At 38.7% G+C, this 21,080-nt stretch overlaps 1 protein-coding gene across 10 annotated transcripts in view; it reads right to left on the bottom strand.

The window, feature by feature from the left end:
* The window catches only part of TBL1XR1 (TBL1X receptor 1), a 242,253-nt gene that overhangs the window by 62,258 nt on the left and 158,915 nt on the right, over nt 1-21,080 (bottom strand). For 3 of the 10 annotated variants that reach the window (XM_039355415.1, XM_039355410.1, XM_039355411.1), the window contains one exon: nt 20,763-20,820. The exons of the other annotated variants lie outside the window; for them this stretch is intronic. The gene's annotated coding sequence lies outside the window, so the exon portion shown is untranslated. The remainder of the gene's footprint in view (nt 1-20,762; nt 20,821-21,080) is intronic. 10 annotated transcript variants of the gene reach the window in all.

Genomic DNA, 21,080 nt, shown 5'->3' on the forward strand with positions numbered 1-21,080 from the left:
TTTCTTCCTTTGGTACCTTCTCTATTGCTTGAATTGACAGGAGGTGATCTATGGCCGAAGTTATCAGCCTTGTCTTGTGTGCTCTTCTGGAGATGGGACATCTGATGAACCGGTTTGGAGGGGGAGAACAGAAGTCTAAGGTCAGGCCATGCCTGATCGTTTCCAGGACCCAGGCGTCGGTAGTGGTCTGTTCCCAGACCTCGGTGAAATTTCCTAACCGACCCCCGATGGGTGTATCCTGTTTGGCGTCACTTGGTACGCTTAAAGGATCTGCCTCCCGCTCCTCTATATGGGCGTCTGGACTGGAACTGGCCCCTGGCTCCCGGGCTTTGGCGATCCTGGGTTCGATCCTGTCTCGGGTAGAAGGATCGTGAGCCTCTGGGCCAGTCCCAGGATTGCCCTGATCGAAAGGGCTGCCTCCATTCCCAGGGGCTTCCTGGGCGGGAGCCCTGCCTCCGGAAGTCCTGACTGCCTCTCCTGTCTAACTTCTTTGATGGATGTACTAGGATTTTTTTCTTGTCTCTGCCTTCGCTGACATGTGGATCCAGAATGGAACCAAATAGGGCCTCTCCACTGTATTTGGACGTCGAGAGACGCCATTTGGACCTCAGGTCTGTCTTCCAGTTTTTGAGCCACAGTAGCCTACGCGAGGCCACTGTGGCCGCAATGGATCTTGCCGCATACTTTGTTGCGTACAGTGAAGCGTCAGACATGAACTGAGAGGCCGCGAGGAGTTTGGCCAATGTCTGGTGTACTCTGACCTGGTCTGGAGGCACCGTGCCCTGCAGTTCCCTCAGCCACATGATGCAGGCCCTCGCGAAGAATGATGATGAGGTGGCTGCTCTGGCCGCCCAGGCTGCAGCCATGTGGGAACGCCGGAAGGAGTGTTCAAATTTCTTCTCCTCAGGTTTCAAGACCTCCGCCATGTCTCCTGGAATCGCGGAGGTAGAGAATAATGAGATCAAGGGGTTATCTACAGTGGGAACCTCTAACATGTTAGAGAAGGAGGGAGATAGGTTGAAAAGCTTTCTTTCCGCGCTGTTAGGTGCCGGTGGGCTTGCAAGTGAGGACCATTGTTCCTCCAGCGTGGTCATGAAGACCTCCGCACATGGAATGTACTTGTCCTGTGGGACCTTTTTGGCAAACAGAGGGTTGGCCTCCTTGCTAGTCGATGGCCTCTCATCCTGTACTGATGTTAGGCTGACTGTGGAAACTGCCTTAATCAGGAGTGATTTTAGGAGCGCTGGGTTAAAGAGGCCAGAGCTCGTCTCCTGCTCAGGTGCGGTTTCCTCGTCCTCCGATAGGGGCATGTCTGACATGTCAAGATCTACTGAGTCACCCTCTCCTAGTTGAGAGGAAGATTCAGAGATGTTGGTAGGGGGTGGCCTAGCTCGTCCCTTACGGGGTGTGTGAAAGGCCACTTGCCCTTTGGAAGCCATGAATTGGGAGAATGCATCCTGCATGAATGCCTGAAATCGTGCCGACCATATGTTCTCCTGCGCTTTGTCGCTGGGGTGAGGCGCTGGAGTGTGGTCGGGTGAGGGAGAAGAAGCTGGTGAGGAGGGATTGGAGGAATCTAACTGTTCAGTTTCCCCAGGAGGAGACCAAGTCTTGAGCACTTCCTCGGCAGTAGGTTCTGTGCTGGTCGCCACTGGGACAGGGGAAACCAAATTTGTCCCATTGGCATTGGATCTCTGTGCCCTGCTAATTTGTCTTTCTAAAGCCAAATGTCTCCTCAGAGCCTCTCGCTCAGCCGTTTTAGACTGTCCCTTCTGAGTAAGGTGCTTTGTTTTAGCTTTCTTCTTCCCCCCCACCTCTGATTCAGAGGATCTGCGTTTTCGCTGCTGTTGTGGGGGGGACAATTGAGGGACCTGTGTGACTGAATACGAGACATTGTCTGCCATTGTGCCAGACACCCCGAGTAGGAAATGCCTGGGATGGGGGAATGAGGTACGCAGATCAGAGGCAGATGCTTGGGACTGTGCCCTCCTCTGCCTATACAAACAATGGCCGGACAGACAGGATTCTTTGGACCGAAGATCCTGCAAGGCAGTGACTAAAGGCCACTATGGGAACAGTTAGGGAAGAATGTTCCTCCTCACCTCCTCACCTAGTCCAGACAAGGTGCAGTTCATATGTCTCTCTCTCTCCCCCAGTCTGTGGCTGTGGCAACAGACCACGATAGGAAACGGTTATTTTACTTTCCCTCTTCCTTCCTCTGTCTCAGTTTCCTTGGGTAACCTCAGATCCTTGCAAGGGAAAAAGCCCTTTGTTTGCCGGAAAATGGAGTCCGGGTGAAGGCCCCGCCCCCAAGGGGAAACGGCGGGAAGATCAAGTTCCAAAATGGTGAATGGGGAAGAAGCCACGCCTCCCAATGGAAGCCCGGGAATCCACGAGGTTCAAGAGTAATGGCGGATCCTGATTTTTGCAATCAGGAAGACTCCTCTAGTCATGAGGGGCTGCGCCTTTCCTCTGGGTATAGGGGAATTCAGCGCCGGCTTTGCTCTTGCCGCGCTGTTTATCGCGCCGCTCAGCTGATCGCAGCCGAGCGGCGACCTGGTTTGCCGCTTCCCGCGCGGCTCAGCTGTTTCGCGCCGTGGCGCTCAGCTCCCTCGGCCAGGCTGCTCAGCTGTTGGGAGGGCCCGGAGGGCTACGCGCAACCCGGTGAAAACCCCCCCCCCCGCGCCGAACAGCTGCTCGGCGGGCCGGAAGAAAGCGAGCGATCCGGCCCGTTCCGAGCCTCCCCGGCTAGCCCCACTCACGAGTCCGCCGATCCTGTTCTAATCGCTGCCGGGAAGTTTCTCTTGTCAAGGGAAGAAGAGGGGATTCCTTTTTTTTTTTTTTTTTTGAGTTTAAATTCGTTTGTTTCTGAGAGCTGCCTCTCGCACTTGTACCAGGCTTCGAGACTGAGTCAAAACTGGGGTCACGCCCAAAGGAAGGGGTGTGGCCGAAGTTTTTACCCAGTCTGCCAGGCAGGAAGGCCGTCATAGAACCCATCCATTTGGACTCTACAGTCATCCTGCTGGAGAAGCAGCTGCTACACTTATCATAACCCGCCCTGGTAAGATCCACTTCTGGATTTCAGCCATTTCTTGCAAAAACTAAGTCAAAACCATACGATCCAATTTTCTGCTTTCTATGGTGTTTATTTAATACTAAAAAATTCCCAAGAGAATTTTTTAAGGAACCACCAAAGAGTAGGCAAGAATGAGATTGTGTGGTCTTGGTTGATGAGAAAAGAGAAAATGGTGCAATTAGGAAATGCACTTCCCAAATGCCTTTATATCTGAATTAGAGTTGGTTTCTCCTTTGCTTCCCCTCAATGGGGCTTTGATTTACATGGGCTGCTCACTTGCTCTTCATTGCTGTTGGATTATAAATAAGCCCCTGTGTTTATCCAGCCAGGGCCTAACCTCTGCCAAAAATGCTTTTCTCTTCTCCCTCCCCGTTTTTGTTGGTATGAATCAGGTTCAACTGTACTCAGATTGCAGTAAGAATCAAAGGGAGACCAGTGTTTGGATAAACAATGTACAAAGTCTCAGTGCTAATGAATATGCAGCGGTACAGAATGAGTTCAAATTCCATGCCTCTTATGTGGAAACTATCAAACCACACATACTGGAATGATCATACTTGGAACACAATTGTTCGTGGTCCATGTACAGCCCGACACACTCTCTCTTACTCTTTGGCTGTTCCTTTAAAAAAGATCATGTCTGTAGCCATCATGAAAAAATGTTTGAAGCTGGGAGACAGTGCCTAGCCAGATTTATACAGGAATCTTCTTGTAACCGAAGTGGCAACTGAAATATGATCTCCCCAATCCAAATTTAAACATCCTGGCTGTCCAAGGATGAGGGCATGACACAGAGCAGCAATGCTGGCTGATCATATCACAGTTCCACTGCAGATTTCTAATGTTGATGCCAAGTTTCAAATCTTGGATGGATTTTATGGCCACATTATAAATACCTAATACATAACGGGAATGAAGCAGAAATGCTGACCTAACCTTTTACAGTATCTATGGGCTGTGCCTCAGTGTTGATATTAACTTTACTGATGTGAAAGTTACAGCTGTGAAGTAATCTGTACATGTCTCACAACACATTCACAAAGTTTAGGAAAACAATCTGTTTCAACATCCAGCCCCAAAACAGTATTTGCAACAATGTCCTTCAATTGTTTTCTTGCAGACACAAAACAAGAACACAAACCAGGAAGTCAAAGTAGGCAAGGACAACTTGAACAAGCTAAATTGAGACTGACAATAAAACCTATTTTAAGTGATAACTTCTTTGATATATTCCCCTGTTCACTCTGTTCCATGAGAAGATAACTTGCATCTAGCAAATTAGAAAAAGTTAGCAGGTAGTTCTGATAACAAATTCCACTTGGGCTGGGAAGCTGGAAGTTATATGCTATAAATGATCTTGCAGAACTCAAAAGATAAAGTGAAAGAGAAGTTTTGGGATCCAATAAATCCATTTGGTATGTTATTTAATCAATGTATAGGCCACCTCCATTTCCTTAACAACTCCCGGCAGTGCATAAAAATATAATATAATGGAAAAAGCATGAAAAAAACATTAATAATCCAAGTCAGGGAGACAATGCAGAAGTTATGTTGACTCTGACACATGTCATTCAAAGTCAAGATCAAGATCACATATGTAGCCTGCTCAAAGAGACAGGGGACTGGGGAGGGTGAAGTCGATGGAGCGAGATTGTAATAAAGAAGTAGCGGCAGACACAAGGGTGTTCCATCTCCGAGATGCTACTGCTTTATCAATGAACATGCTAACTCTAACTGGTCTCATACAAATGAGGAGACAATCAGAAAAATCAGAAAAAGGTATTCCTGCAGGAATGTATGAAGGATTTTACGACTAACAACCAGCACTTGGAAATGTATCTTAAGGCTCTCTTCCTCTCACTGGAGCTTACAAAAACATTTTTGTAGAAGGCAATATAGGGTTAGGCCACAACTAATTGTTTTGTCTCATTCTAGATTAGCTGTAGCTTTGAGAGCAAGTCATGGGTATGTACAAAAAAAAAAAAAAAAAAGCTATTGTGGTCACTGATCAGTCAACTAAGTTTTAGCAGAGAGTAAAAAGTTAAGTTTGACCCAAACTCACTAACCCTAAAAGATGTTCCCTACCACCTTTAGCTTTCCAACTTCCAAGCAAACTATTAGACAGCAGTTACTCAATGCTGGCAGAGTAGTTAGACGCTGGGCTTGTTGACCAGAAAGTCAGCAGTTCGAGAGCTATGTACCAGCTCTTGCCCACCTAGCACTTCGAAAGCATGTAAATTAAAGTAGATAAATAAGTATCACTTCATTGGGAAGGTAACTTGTTCCATGTGCCTTTGGAATATAATCATGGCAGCTACATGATGACAGAAGCCTTCAGACAATCAGCTAGGAAATGGAGATAAGCACTGCCCCCTAGAGGTGGATGTGACTGATCAGGGGAAAACTTTACCTTTTTATTTAATATATTTTTAAAAATAAGTCTGACCCTAAACTCACTAACCCTAAAAGATGCTCCTTACCATCTTCAGTTTTCCAATTTCCAAACAAATCATTAGACTACTATTAACTTTTTTATAGGTGAGTGCCCAAAGTTATTCTGGGAAATAGAGATGATATGCCATAACCTGATATTATGCTTTGCAACCAGTCTGGTATTGCCTTTCATTCTCTTAAAGGTAAAGGATCATGGAATAGTGGTGTCTACTGACTTCGTAATACCTAATAGCCACAGAGTGTCAAAACTAAATTAGAAGGCTGTAGTAGTAGAATAGGTAATTGCCCATCCAAGTGCACTAAATTCCATCTTTAAAGTCAAAATTAATAACAGAGTTCTGTTCGACTCTATCTACTTACCTTGATGATAGAAATGTAGAAATATGTAAGCCATGCAGAAAACATTTCCACGCATCAAAAAAGCAATTTTATGCAATACGCCTATTTTCCTTTTACTAACTTAAATTCAGTTTCCTATTTTAGAAACATAGCATGAAATACCTGTAATTTGATTTTGTTACACAATTATCATGTTTGGTGTGTGTGTGTGTGTGTGTGTGTGTGTGTGTGTGTGTGTGTGTTGTCTAGTCAGGTAATAACCCCATTCACTAACTATGTTTGTGCACATGAATTAAAAGCTGAAGAATTCTAAGAAAACCTGGAAGTCTCAATGGTCTCATTTTGGTAAATAAAGAAACCAGCCAGCAATGGAATAAATCAATCACATCCAGTGAGGCCCAATCATAAGAGATGCACTGAACCCTAGATTAAAAAAATCAGCAACAAACAACCTATGTCACCCTGTCAAGGTAGACCAGTCTAGATGCCAGTTATAAGTGCTAATATGCATTTTATTATAAGATTATAGTAACAGAATCTTGAAAATCTGAAAGTGTCCTCCCTCCCGTTTATCATCATGACAACTAGGGAGAGTCATGCCTCAGATGCTTGCTCATTTTTACATATTTTTTTTATTAAAAATTTTAAAAATTTCACACAATATATATCCCCAATCCCTCCCACCCCTCCACCCCTCCCCCACTTCCCAGAGCTGATTACAGGGTTACAAATAAACAAACATAATCTAAATAACATCACCCAACTATACTATTAATCAAATCCATAACATACTTTAACTCCTCTTCAAAATAAATATTAACAAATTGAAAACAAAAATAATTATATGATTCTATAATTATATAATTAAACCATAATACTAAAAATAATATAATATAAATTATATAAAATAAAGTAATATAAATTCAATCATGTTAAACTATTAATAATAATCTAAAAATTACTCATAAGCAAGATAATATTTTTCAGTCTGATATTTCCTTTGAATATAATCAATCCATCTTCTCCAAACCGAAATATATTTTTCTTGCGAATGGCCCTTTAAATAAGCAGAGATTTTTGCCATTTCTGCTAAATTAGACACCTTAAGTATCCATTCTTCCGTAGTAGACAAAATATTTCTCTTAAAAATCTTTTGAATATTCCACCAAATCTTAATCCAAAAAGCTTTTATATCTTTACAAGTCCACCAAATATGAAAATAGGTTGCATCTAAGCTTCCACATCTCCAACATTTAGGCTGTAAATTAGGATACATACAGGACAGCTTTTGAGGATCCAAATGCCACCTATAAAACATCTTATAAAAATTTTCTCTTAAATTTTGAGCTTCAATTTTACATTTCTAACCCAAATTGTCTCCCAAGTATCCAATAGATTCAGCTCTTGAGTATTCTGAGCCCATTTTACCATACAATCTTTAACTAACTCCGTTTCAGAATCCAATTCTATTAGAGCATTATAAATTCTTTTTATATGGGCTCGAGTTTGATCTTTAATCTGTTTTACTAAATTCACATCCTCTAAAGTAATACCAACCTTTTGATCTATACTCCACCTCAGTAACAGTTGATTCTACTGAAACCAAGAATGTACAATATTTTCTTGCTTCAGCTTAGCTAAAGACTTTAATTGCCAATTCTGCCCTACCAAATTAAGTAATTCCTTATAAGAAATCCTATCCAAATTCACTCCCCTAGATACTCCCTCTATCACATGTCCAGGAATCCCCCAAATTGGGCTCATTTTTACATTTCTGTCCAGCCTCAGATTTCAGTTATCTGACAGTTGCCTTAATTGCAGCTCTTCCTGTTCCTCAAGGTTAATCCAACTGTCCATTACAACAACAAGCAGAACAGGACCCAATTCACCATACTTCTTCAATGAAAATGGCAGTGCCCCCAATACAACTCACCCAAAGGATTGCTGCTATGGGGAAAAATGGGAGAAGAGACAGTATGTTGAGCTATTTAATGAAAGAGAGGATGCTGATTGTTTGTTGCTATCTGTGCACACAGATTACAATATTCTGACACTCAACAAAGTCCTTATTATGAGTGAAAACATTTTGGAAATATAAAGAATAGCAATACTCAAGCACCCTTTTTTACTGTATTCCTTATTTTATAAAGTATTTCATTAGTGTTTCGTAAATGTTTCGCTCTTCAATTCTCAGAAAAGCAAAACAAAACAAGATCTGGTTTTATATTATATTATATTAAAAAAAAATTCCAGGCCATCACATCTTTACCTATTATTTTCAGCATTCTGCTTCCAGAGTAGCCATTGCACTATTCTATTCATATTTCTCAGGAAATATGATAGTACTGAATTATTTTTTCTTAAGTTTCTGTATTCATCATTACCTTGCCATAAGGTAGGTGTTTCAGCTGCAATTTAACCAAAGAGAGGATCAAAGCTTTGTCCCAATTTATCCGTGAAATATTATAATTATGCCAAATTTCATATAGTTTATGCAAAACGATAATTTCCAATGAGCCTCCTCTAAGATTCAATAAACTGCCCTAGCATAACTCAAAGGAGAAGTGAAGCTGGGTGAAAAGTCATTCATTTAAAAGTCATTACAGAAGCAAATTCGTATAATGAATAGGTAGCTCATACATTTTAAATGCATTATGTCTTTTATCAAGCAGTATTTATTAGGTATTAATTTGAATTAACTCTGATATTTCTCTAGCTTGCAAACCTCCCTCTGAGTTCTTAAATATTGCCTCCTGCAGAAAGTTACTGATCTACCTCTATAACCTGTCAAATTTCTAGCCTTTTGAGGGTGTAATCGTATTAATTTTAGGAGCAGGTTTTTTTTTAAGTTGATCATTAAAAAAATATCTCTACAATTTCATGAAATATAAATTTGATTTTTTTCTTAAAAATAGTTTTTACAAATTACAGATGTTAGGGATTATCTGAAACATTTATTTATTTATTTATTTTACTTGAACTAATCTTTTAGAATCCAGCATTCTTACTGAAGACTCTTGTTTAAGAGTCGCTGCTGATTTTGATGGCCTTAGATATCTATATTATAAAAAGTAAAATTTTATCCACTTCAATATTTTTTGAAGAGGTGCCCACACTAGATAAGAAGCAAGAAAGTCTTTTTTCTCTGTCTCTCAAGGGCTGTACTCCAGCAGAGTTAACCTTGTGGCACGTTACATCCCAATGGTAGATACAGCCAGAATCTGTGGACATGTCTTGTTTCTAATGGTTTACAAATCGATTGCATGCATAAGGCTTTTTGAAATTTGGCTGCCAAATGTGTGGAAAGCCAGTTGTGCATATCTGCTCTAGATAATTTTTTTCTTCAATTAGAAAAGAAGCCTTTCTACGTGTCAACAAAATTAGCTTAATTTTGCAAGCTGCTTCAGTACAGTACTGAATGCGATGAGACGTACGATTAAAAAAAATAGTGATCACGATGGACTAAATATTTTCTTCTTGTCTAATCAGTCTAAATCACAGTATTAAATAGGAATTTCCTTTCAAATCCTAAGAAGGCATTAGGCTAAGAAGTATGCAAAGGTGTAGTCTTCCAGCTTTCTTGATTTCATAAGATGAATGAGCATTTTATATATCACTGAACCAGAGTTTGGGCCTTAACTTGTTTCTGGACCCAATTCTAAATCTTTTTTTTAGCACACACATACACACAAATATGTTAAAAGCCTTAAACTGTAAAATACAATTATTTTCTAAATGTTTTCTAATACATTTCCCTACAGGATATCTGAAAGAAAAAGGAAACCTGGAAGAGACATGTGTAATATTCTGAAATCTATATGCTGTATAAAAATCTGGAGCAGAGAACAAAATAAATATTGGAAACCTTTTTAATATAGGTAGACCTTGACTTATGACCATAACGGGGCAAAAAATTTCTGTGGCTAAGCAAGACAGTTGTTAAGTGAGTTTTGCCCCTTTTTATGACCTTTCTTGCAAAAGGTATTAAGTGAATCACTGCAGTTGTTAAGTTAGCAATACAATTAAGTGAATCTGGCTTCCCCACTGACCTCGCTCGTCAGAAAGTCACAAAAGGTGATCACATGACCCAAAGTCACTGCAACTATCCTAAATATGAGTCAATTGACAAGGGTCTGAATTTTGATCATGTGGCCATGGTGATGCTGCAACGGTCATATGTGTGAAAAATGATAACAAATCATTTTTTTCAGCACCGTTGTAATGGTGAATGGTCACTAAAGGAACTGTTATAAGTCAAGGACTACCTGCGACCCCTCTCCCCAAATTTACAATCCTTTAAAAATCCACAAAAAATAAAAGATAAAACATTATATTGTAAATAGAATGAAGCAGTGTAGCAAGAAAGAGGAGGAAATGATAATAGTCATATATGTCTGATGTCTTTTACTTAAGTGGCAGAGTACAGATATGGTTTCTTTAAGGCATCCCCTTCCAAGTTTACCGGGTGTGCTCCTGTAGGGAAGGCGTCCCTAACCACCAGTCCATGGACCAGTACTGGGCCGCGGCATGCCAGCAACCGGTCCGCACAAGGAAGCAAATCCCTATCCACAGGATGCAGGCAGCACACAAAACCATGCACACCCTCTGGTCTGCGGAAAAACCCCTCTCCACGGAACCGGTCCCTGGTGCCCAAAAGGTTGGGGACCTCTGCTCTAAGGTCTAAGATATTTTTCCTGCTTTAGCTCTGAATATTGCCTACCTCTGAAAATCAGTGCATAGATAAAATATGGCATTAATTACTGACAACTTGAGCTACTTTAAAGGTTTGAGAAATTTTCTGATTAACTAGATTACTCAAGGTTATTATCTTACTTGGTATGTGCTTGCCTGGCAACTGAGATCCTTGGCCCCAAAGCAAGCTATCCCATTGGCCTGCTCCTGTCATATTCCTGTCAGAGAAGACTATGTAATCTTTGAATTTGGAGGATCTTTGTGTATTGTCCTGTAGATCCTATCTCATGTCCTTTATAATTCCTATTTTCCTTGAAAAATCCTCACATTCTTTTTATCTTTTCCACCAATATGATACTTGGTGATGGGCAAATATTTGCCTACACTTAAGCAAAAGCCTTGCCTAGACTTTTAAACTTTAGTGACCTAATTTAAGGCAGCATAGTCTATCTCTCTTGATAAAAATGAACAGAAAAAGCAAATGAGATGACACAGCCAGCTTGTAATTTTCTAAGGAAAGAAAATTATGGAATTTTATTTATTGTTTTAAAGAGTTGGGGAGAGATTAGTATAACAGAAAACAAATGCTAAAATGAAAGCTACATTCTCATAACAGTTGCACAGATACAGTAGGTCAGCCATTTCTAGTGGAACAGGACTAAATACAGACAAGGAGTGTTTGTCAAATATATCCAGAGAAAAATATTATAATATTTTGCTCTGGATATATCTTATATAAGATAATGCTATCATCATTATCTTCATAGTGGGAGGATCATAAGCAAGTGGGGCAAATTTCTGTCCTACCAAAACACTAAACTGAACTTCCTTTACATCAGGAACGCCAATAGATCAGAATCTGATTGCTGATAGGCCAGAATTTTACTCACAAGTAAGATTCTGAGCAGTAGACAGAAAGCATGAAACACTCTTCTTGGCACCATCTGGAAAGATAATTTGGAAGCTTTCTAGAAATAATCTACCAAAACCAGCCCACAACCCACATCTTCTATAGCACTAAAGTCACTTTTGCTACTAATAGAGCCTTTCAAGAAAGTAATAAAAATCCAAACTTTAGATCTGGAAGGCACATTTGCAATTTTAATATCATGGACAAAATGGGGAAAAGAAGCTTATTTATTAAACTGCTACTTTGATATCTCTAGGAAATACTGAAAGCAGTCCATGCATGGAAGGAAGGAAGGAAGGAAGGAAGGAAGGAAGGAAGGAAGGAAGGAAGGAAGGAAGGAAGGAAGGAAGGAAGGAAGGAAGGAAGGAAGGATCTTACTTCTTGTAGCTAAAAACATGGAAAGGCTGGAGGTGAGTCATAAGTATAGTTAAGAACTACTCTACAAATTCCAAAATAGGAAACAATATATCAAGAGCAGGGGAAGAAGAAATTGCATGGCCTGCACTAAATAAATAATAGCAGCAATTTATTTCTTTCAAAATCTTTTTAAGCAGCTTTTACCCAGCCCTGTGTAGGAAAGTGGTCAACACTAATTGCTGTCATAAAACTATGCAGGATTAGCTGGGTTAATATAGATGAGAGGCCATCATAGGAAAGCCAAGTTAAAGCAAAAACAAAACAGCCTGGAAGAAGACAATAACAAGTCTTTTTTATATCGTTACAAGAAAAACTACATGGAAATGACCAAAACGCCACCAAAATTGATGTTTCTTTAAGCAGTTATAAGCCATACAATGTGAGCTCTTTGCTATTAAATAATAATCCAGAACAGTATGGCAATAATTTTTTTTTTTTTTTTAATTGAAAATTTTTACATTTTACAAAAACAAATCCCCTTCCCATACCCCCCCCTACCTCACCCCCCCCCCTTCCCAACCTCCCAAACCCTCCCCTGGACTTCCCAGAGCTGAGTACAGGCTTAATTAAAAAAAAAAAAAAACTTAAAACACTTTTAAAACCTAAACAAATTTAAATACAATCATCATTCTATATAAGCTCCCTCCAAAAACACAAATTTAAACATTACTTTCTTTGAATATCTATATCTATAATATAAAATCTAATTTCTCCCTCTTTCTTTATCCTAAAACGAAAAAATAAACATACAAATCTTTGTTATACCATTAAAGCTAAATACTCTTAAAGAACTTAAAGTAAGTACATATTTCCTTCAATCTTCATAATCTTCTCTCCTATCCAAAAAGAAAAAAAAAAAAAACAAAAACTTAAAAAACCTATAAGTCCTAAACAAATCTAAGCACATTTAATTAAACAAATTATTTTGTCTTAAAAATATTAATAATAATATTTAAAAACTAAAAACACTTTTAAATCCTAAACAAATCTAAATACAATCATCACTCTATATAAACTCCCTCCAAAACCACAAATTTTTAAAATTTAAAACATTAGAATCCACTCACTAAAATAAGCAAATTATAATCCCTTCAAAACACAAATTTAAACAATATTATCATTAAAGGTTCAAAACTTAAAACAACAAAGTTAATAAACACATTAAACATTTCAATCTTCACCAATAACTAATTCCATCCGTAAAAAACTACATCCTTATCAATCTCAATTATATTAGTATTATTAATTATTCACATTCCAGTTTTTTCCATTCTCCATTCTTCCATTCTTCCATTTCCCTTCTCCATTCTTGTATCAAACTCGTAAGAAATGCTGCAAGTTCTGCCTTAGGAGACTGCTCCAAAATTCCTGAATCTCCCATCGACTCCGAAGCCAATAAGGGTTCCTTAAATTCCTCCTTGTATTGATCTTTACAATTGTAAGTTGTACAAGTTATCCTCTGCCCGTTCCTCTCTTGTTGATGCCCCTCAGACTGAGATTTCCCAGTTTCCATTTCAGGCAACAATTCCACCCTTAAAGATTGCTCCAAAGACTTTGTAGGTCTAACATCTCCCAGAGATTCAGAAACCACTAAATATGAAACTTCCTTAACCTTCTTCTGTTGCTGCTTTTCTTTGGGATTATATACTGCACAAGTTGTCTTCTGCTCCTCAACCTGGACTTGTTGAGGCCTCTCACACAAAGATTCTCCAGTTTTCATAAATATAGGCTCTTCAAACTGTGATTCTACATTCTTTTCTTCCAAAGCTTTAAACTTAATTGATGGCGATGCACATACCCCCAGGACCGAAGTATAAAAATCTTTTGCTTGAGAAACAGTATTAAGTCTATAACATGTCCCCAGGTAATTCACCACCATTCCAATCGGAACATCCCATCTGAATGAAATTTTTCTCTTTTTAAGTTCATTTGCTAAAAAAGCAAACTCCTTTCTTCTTCTTAAAATTTTAGATGGGATCTCTTTAAAAATTATAACATCTTGTGAAGCAATTTGAAATCTCTTCTTATAATGGCTTGCACAATTTCATTGCGTAAAGATCTTTTACCAAAGTAAATTACCACGTCTCTTGGCAGATTCTTCTGTGCTGCCACCACAGAGTTAACCCTAAATAATTTTTCAATTTCATTAAGTATTCCCTCTTTTTCTTTATTCAAAATCAATGCAAAGTCCTTTGCAACCATCTCCTTCAGATCTCCTTGCAAAGACTCTCCCAGGCCTCTAATTCTTAAGGCATATTCCATTTGTCCATATTGAAGCATAAGAATCTCATTTTCCATTTCTTTTTCCATACTTTCAATTTTCCCCTCCATTATGTCCACTTTTTCAGCTACCTCTTCCACATGGGAGTTCACCTTTTCAAGAACAGAAGCAACACCTTCTAAAGCCAAAACAAAATCTTGTCTCAAGATCTTATTGTTTTCCTCTAAAATCTTTTTCATTTCTGCCCTAATTTGAATTATAACATCTCCCATCATGTCTTGCAAGTCCTTCATAGTTATTAGCTGACCCCCAGAAGAGGGTGAAACTGTTGATTTAGAAACTGTAGAAATCCCTGGACGCTTTGGAGCCATCTTAAAGAAAAACCTTTAGTCCTTCTTAAGAAATTATAAAAATTCCTTCAAAAATCATAACTCCCTCCAAAGAAGGTCATTATAATAAAAAGAAAAAAGGGAAAAAAAGGAAGAGAAAAAGAATTAAAAAAAAGTTTTACTCCTTCTTAAAAATTACAAAAAATTAAACAGAAAAAAAGTCCTTCAAAAAAGGGTCATTACAATAAAAAAAAAGGGAGTTCAAAGGAAAAAAAAAGGGAGAAGAAAAAAAAAAAATAATTAAATAAAAAAAGTCCGTTCCAAAAAAAATACTTAGAGATACCAAAAACAACCATTCCAATCATAAGGAAATAAAAAGAGAAAGGGAAAGGAAAGAAAGAAAAACACCAAAAAGCCTGCCGGTCAGCATTCTAACTTCCAGAAAAAAAAACACCGAGGAGTTTGCCGATCGCCATTTTACTTTCCCTTTCAACAAAGAAAAAAAATAAAAAGAGAGAATAAAAATAGAAACAAATCTTAAAACTTAAAATCCAAATAAGTCAAAGAAAGCAAAAACTAAATCCTCTACTCAGCTCTGTCCATTTAAAAAAAAAAAACTCACCAGTTCTCTTTAAGCACGGAGGTGTTTGCGGCGGCTCGTTTTGTCCCTGAGGACAAAAACAGCTGGGAAGCGGAGACAAGTCTGAACTCCGTGGGAGCACTCCTTTCACCCCCCCAAAAAAAAAACTTGGGGGGTGCGAAAGAGGCTCTACCACTATTCAGACACTCTCTACCCCCCCCCTTTGCCCGGGAGGGGGATTTTGAACCGCTGAACAGCTGATATCTGCTGTTCATAGCGGTTCTTACACTTACCCAGGAGGACGGCTACAAAGTAGCCGCCATCACGCACGCAAAATCCCCATCACTCAGTATGGCAATAATTTTGAAACTGTTCAAGTTTAAAATAGGTTGTTCCAGCTATTTTAACTCAAAACATCCGTTCTGAGTTTGGAATAATTGGAACTATCCACTTCGACCTTGAAACATTTCAAATTCAGAATTTTGCAACCCCCTATTATTGTTAATTCAAGGGTAGGTAGCATCACCTTCTCACTGAAGTATAATTTTTGACAACCTAATGCTGGATGGCAGTCTTAGAAGGAATAGCGTAACTAGCTCTTCTGTAAGCTCATCATGATCAAAAGGCACAATTGCTAGATCTGTGATAAGAAGAAATTGGTCTCATTAGATCTTTATTTGTATAATGAGGCCTGTCAACGTACAGGGACTGCAACTGGCACTGTTGGTACTGTACCTGTTACAATATGAATGTAAACAAATGTTCAGCAGAAATGTCAGTAGCAGCAGGTAAATAAAGACTATGTTAGTGTCGCACCTGCCCCATCTTGGGCTCCTAGGAAAAAAAGACCCTTGACTCCGTTTGTGTGAAAGGTATACTTTTTACTAAAAGCCAAATGGTCACGGTACAGCAAAGCCAGAATTAAGAGTTTACGTGCGAAGGTTCCCTAGTTTAGGGGTCCTCAACCGTGGCAACTTTAAGACTTGTGGACTTCAACTCCCAGGGCTGAGGAATTCTGGCAGTTGAAGTCCACAAGTCTTAAAGTTGCCAAGGTTGAGGACCCCTGTCCTAGTTACCGTATATGCCGGCGTATAAGACGACTTCCAGAAGCGCTAAACTCGGCGCCAAAGACGGGGGTCGTCTTATATGCCGAGTCATCTTATACGCTGGAAATACTGGTAGTTTCTGGTGTATAAGACGACGTTCTAGGAATGCGGCTCTGCGATAAAGACGGGGGTCGTCTTATACGCCGGGTCGCCTAATACGCCGGCATATACGGTAACTTTCCCTTTCCCGATCTTTACCCCTATTATCTTACTATTGCCCAATTACATTAGAAGGAATTGTTTGAGTAACATTCCCTGCATTGGTGGGTAGATGATGAGCCGTTGCATTCCACTTCCAGGCGTCTTGCCTTGGGACAATGAGCCAATGTCTTGGGAAGGCACGATGAGTGGTTTCTGTTTTCCCCTCCCAGCAGCTCCCTCCACACATAGTCTATGGCAGACTGGCATCTAGCAAAGCTAGGCTGAAGCGCAGTTACATCTGAAATGGCATTACCGTCTACCCCTGGCCCTAAAAATGCTGCCCATGCAACCCTGTCATAAATTGCCTCAAATCAATTATATGCAATGCAAATGGTGCTAGAAATTTTTTTTAAAAAAATACCTTGGGTCAAAATGTCTGCTAACATTCAAGCTCAATTCCAAGGGACCTCCAGATTCTTAACCATACCCTTTTTTAACATAATTGCCCAATTTCCACCAACCACCTCTCCTGTAAATGTCAGGATGGACTGGAATGGAGTATAAAAGATATGCTTTTCCATGTGGCTGAGGGCGCTCTCAAAATTAACTCTTATCACTACTCCTTGTTTAGTGACATTGAAGAGGCCAGAAACTCTCTTGTTAATGACGCTGTCATAAGTTGAAAAACCACATTACCAGACCACTTGGTGATGGTTGCTGCTAAAGGAGAGTACGTGGGCGGTTATGTGAGAATCTCATATCACAACAGCTTCTGACTTCCTGCCAGTTTCTCCCTTGACTTTGCTTGTGGGAAGCCAGCAAAGAAGAATGCAAATCATGACCATGTGACCGCAGAGATGCTGTGAAAGCTGTTAAGTAAAAGATTCACTTGTAACTACTTGTTCAGTATTATCATAAGTCTTCACAGTCACTGAAGGAGTGGTCGTTAAACTAGGATCACGTGAATTTATACAATTTATAGGTTGTGTGATTTTCAACAACTCTGGCTGGCTTACAATTAAAAGTGTTAATAAAAGCATGCGTACAATTTTCTGAAAGACATTATTTTCTCCTGCTGTTCCTGAATTTATTTTTCTGTAATAAATTGCTTCACTTAGGTTAAGTGGCCGAGGTATCTCCTCTTCTAGTGGGGTGAATCACAGTCTCCTGTGGCTTATGTTTGGTCTCACATGCTAGTTTGATGCAGGCCTTAATTAACCTTGAAATCACGGCCTCGCTGTCCAATGACTATTGTGAGACTATTCAAAATGCTGAATCCCTGTTCTGTTCTGTTCAGAAATATCTTGATGACTCATCTAATGTCCATCGGTGCCAGTCCTTGTCTAATCTGAGACAGAAAGAAGAAAAGATTGCTTCAAGTCTCTAACATCTGATTCTCCTTAGTCAGAAAGGTTTGTTCTACATGCACAATTATAGTGTCCAGGTGGCCAATGCAGAATTCCTTGGAGGAATGATATATGTTTCTGATCCCTGCTTTGCAGAAGTTAGAGCTACTAGAAACAGCATTTTCCTAGTCAGGTGTTTCAGGTTTCTAAATGCTACTTCTATTACTATTTACTCAATCCTTATCTTTCACCAGTAAGTCTTAGTAATTTAATTCCCCATAGTAGACAAATAACATGAAAAATGCAGTAAATATAATTCTCATTCAAGTTTCTTTAATGGTTAAAGGCTACCATGCTAAAAATATCCTTTTAATGACTTTATATTAAGGTATTTATTTAAATGGCTTATTGAAGCCAGAGGTTAATAAGATACTGCTCTATATTAATCAGCAGATTCCCATAAGCCTATAGTTACTCTTAAAAGTTATAAAAAGACCTGTTTTATATGCAACTATCTTGTCGAGCAGTACTCCTACAGAATATTAAGCACAGTTTTTAAGTATAAATTTCTTGTCGTAACATTATTAAGCTAAGGTAAAGATCCCTTGAGTTGAACTTGACCCATGGTGACAGAACCCATGCCAATTTTCTTGGCAATATTAAGGAAGGAGTTTGCTATTCACTATTTCAAGTATGTATTTTCAACTCCCCGTTCTGTGAGCTCTGTGAGAAATAATCAGAAGAGCCAGCAATTCTAAGGACAGTTACGTCAACCGCCAACAAATGCTCAGCTTCAATGAAGCACACAACCACTGGAATATGAGAAGCAGCAGCAACAGATTTAAAATGTTGTTGATATAAGGGGGTAAACTGTAGCATCATGTTGATGTGGACAATCAATTGTCCTAAGATACTAATTTTTAATAAAGTCTCTTATCTAGCTATGCTAAGTCCAAACCTAGCAGTCAAATTAATCTGTGTGAAGTCAGGAGATTGAAATTTACTGCCAAGCCCTGATCAGACCAATGTTAAACCCTGGAATTTCCAAGTAGTCTCCTGGTAATAACCAGGATGGTCTCACTTTGCTTCTAATATCAGCCAACAAAACCCATCTGGTTTTATTGTCAAACAATTATGAAAGCACCCAAAATATTACTTTTTTCAGTTCACTCATCGACTCAGGTTTCATTTAATTATCAATTATCTTCAATTACAATTATATTTTGCCACATTTGAGCGTGTAGGTTTTGATATAGTTAATCGTGATCACTGGGAACTCTTGCCAAAAAACAAAACCCCAAACAGCAACAAAACATTGAATAAAAGTTATCGTACATTCTCCTCTCTCTGTTGCATGTTTTGAGTTAGCTAACCAAAGTGTCCACAATGCTACTTTTTTTTAAATCCAACTTGAGAGCCTTTTTAGCTGTAATATACATTCCAAATTCATTGTCTCAACCACTCTCCAATTTTAGACAAAGTTAACCTAAGACACTAAGTACAAAAAAAAAACTTAATTTCAGCTTTCTCCAACTTTTCAATAACATTTTTAGTAAACAAAGAAGCAAGCCCACCATGAAGTTAGAGAGATATACAGTAACTTTCCAGTTATCTCACAAAGATTCTTAAATCCATCTCTTGGGTTCCTTAGAGAAATAGAAGTATTTGTCAGTGATAAAGGTGATTGGATATCAGCCCCCCCCCCCCAATCATACGTTATTTATAATTTAAGATAAAGAAGATCTCTGTTTTTGTCCTTTCTATAAAACTTGGGTTCAAAAACATCAATCCACTTGAAAAATGTGAAAAGGTAAGACAAGAATCTCTCTAAGATCATATATCAATATTCAAGTGATAATCAGTTTTACAATACTTATCTTTTTCCATAAGCTCAATGGGATTTGAACATATTTATTCATATTAATATCAATGTGGGAACAACAAATATATTTATATCCTGACAAACCATTTCCGTTGCAACCTATTTTTTAAAATAGGTTTATGTCATTTAAATAAGTGAGGAATTAAGTGGGGCTCTGCTCATAGTCACTCATGACCTTGTGGCCTCTTGTTTGGATTACTGCAATATGCTCTACCCAGGGCTGTGCTTGAAAAGCATTTGGAAGCTTTAGCTTGTGCAAAGGCAGCTATATGAATAGTAAATGTTGTCGGATATTAGATGAGCATGACTGCATGTGTGTTTCTGGATGCAATTCAGGATACTGGTCTCTCTTAAATCCCTTCATGGCTTGGGACCAGATTGCCTACTGATTACCTTCTCCTTCTCCCAGTTGTTTCTACCCATCCAATTCAGTCCAGTAGGTTGGACATGCTACAAATCTTGTCACTATAGCAATGTCAGCTGTCTGGGGACTAGAAGAAATGCCTTCTCTGCCATTGCCTGTACCCTATGGAATGTTCTCCCTTCAGAAGTAAGGATGACTCAAACCATTGTTGGCCCTGAAGACCTTTGTGTCTAGGTCTGGAGTCCTAACTGTGTGAAGGGCTCTATATCCTGGCTATGTTGATGTCTATGATGGGATTTTTTTCTTGGCTACCATACATCTAATTTTGTACTACGTTGCAGCTGTTTCTAATTTTTTAATAAAACATCCAAGGTCACTTGTTTCAAACGGATGGCTATAGAAAATAAATAAATAAAATAAATAAAATAAAACTCCACTTATAATGTTCCATTCAAAGAGTCACGATGTTCTATTTTGATCCAATTATTTCCTTATTTGGCCAAAAGTTGCTCCAAATATTTATTATGTGGAACAGTGGTTCAAAAATTTTTATCACGTAACTAGATAACACAAATCTGCAATGCATAAGAAAGATGCTAAAATATAAAAAATGTAAAGCAAAAAAGGGGGGAACAAATAATAAATGCCTTTGTGCTTGTCACAAGCATAGTAGATCAAGTTTGATCAAATTTAGTAAAATTGTGATTCCTGCCTCTGATGTTTTAACTTCAACTGCTACATTTTGTAAAATATGACTGAAAAAGCTTTCCTAATTTTTATGAAATCACAAACAAAACCAAGCATTCCTGATGTATTAGATCACTGCCATATACTTTGGGTTCAGCGTCCTTAATAGTAGAAATAATATTATTTGTTGCTGTCGTTTCGAGAGGACAATAACTTACCAAGTTTTTCCCATCACTCCAAATAATTTTGCTTTACACAGTTCAATAAATATTCTGTCTGAAATACAAATGGTTGGAATTATGTTTGAATTAGTAAACCAAAACACTTTATATAATTTTCGTATACACTGTTTTACATGGCTCCTCAAACCTTTCTTCAATTTATTTTTCAAATGTTTACATTTTTGACTCATCTTTTTCCATGAAGATATCATATGCAAGACGTGAGCACAATTACATGCCTTGAAGGCATCCCAAACACTATGAAGTTTCCAATGTCTATTTTAAAAAAATAACCTTTAAAAACTAGCTTTATTT

The sequence above is a fragment of the Crotalus tigris genome, unplaced genomic scaffold (genome assembly GCF_016545835.1).
Source record: "Crotalus tigris isolate CLP2741 ecotype Arizona unplaced genomic scaffold, ASM1654583v1 scf7180000018690.2240587, whole genome shotgun sequence".
Lineage (NCBI taxonomy): Eukaryota > Metazoa > Chordata > Lepidosauria > Squamata > Viperidae > Crotalus > Crotalus tigris.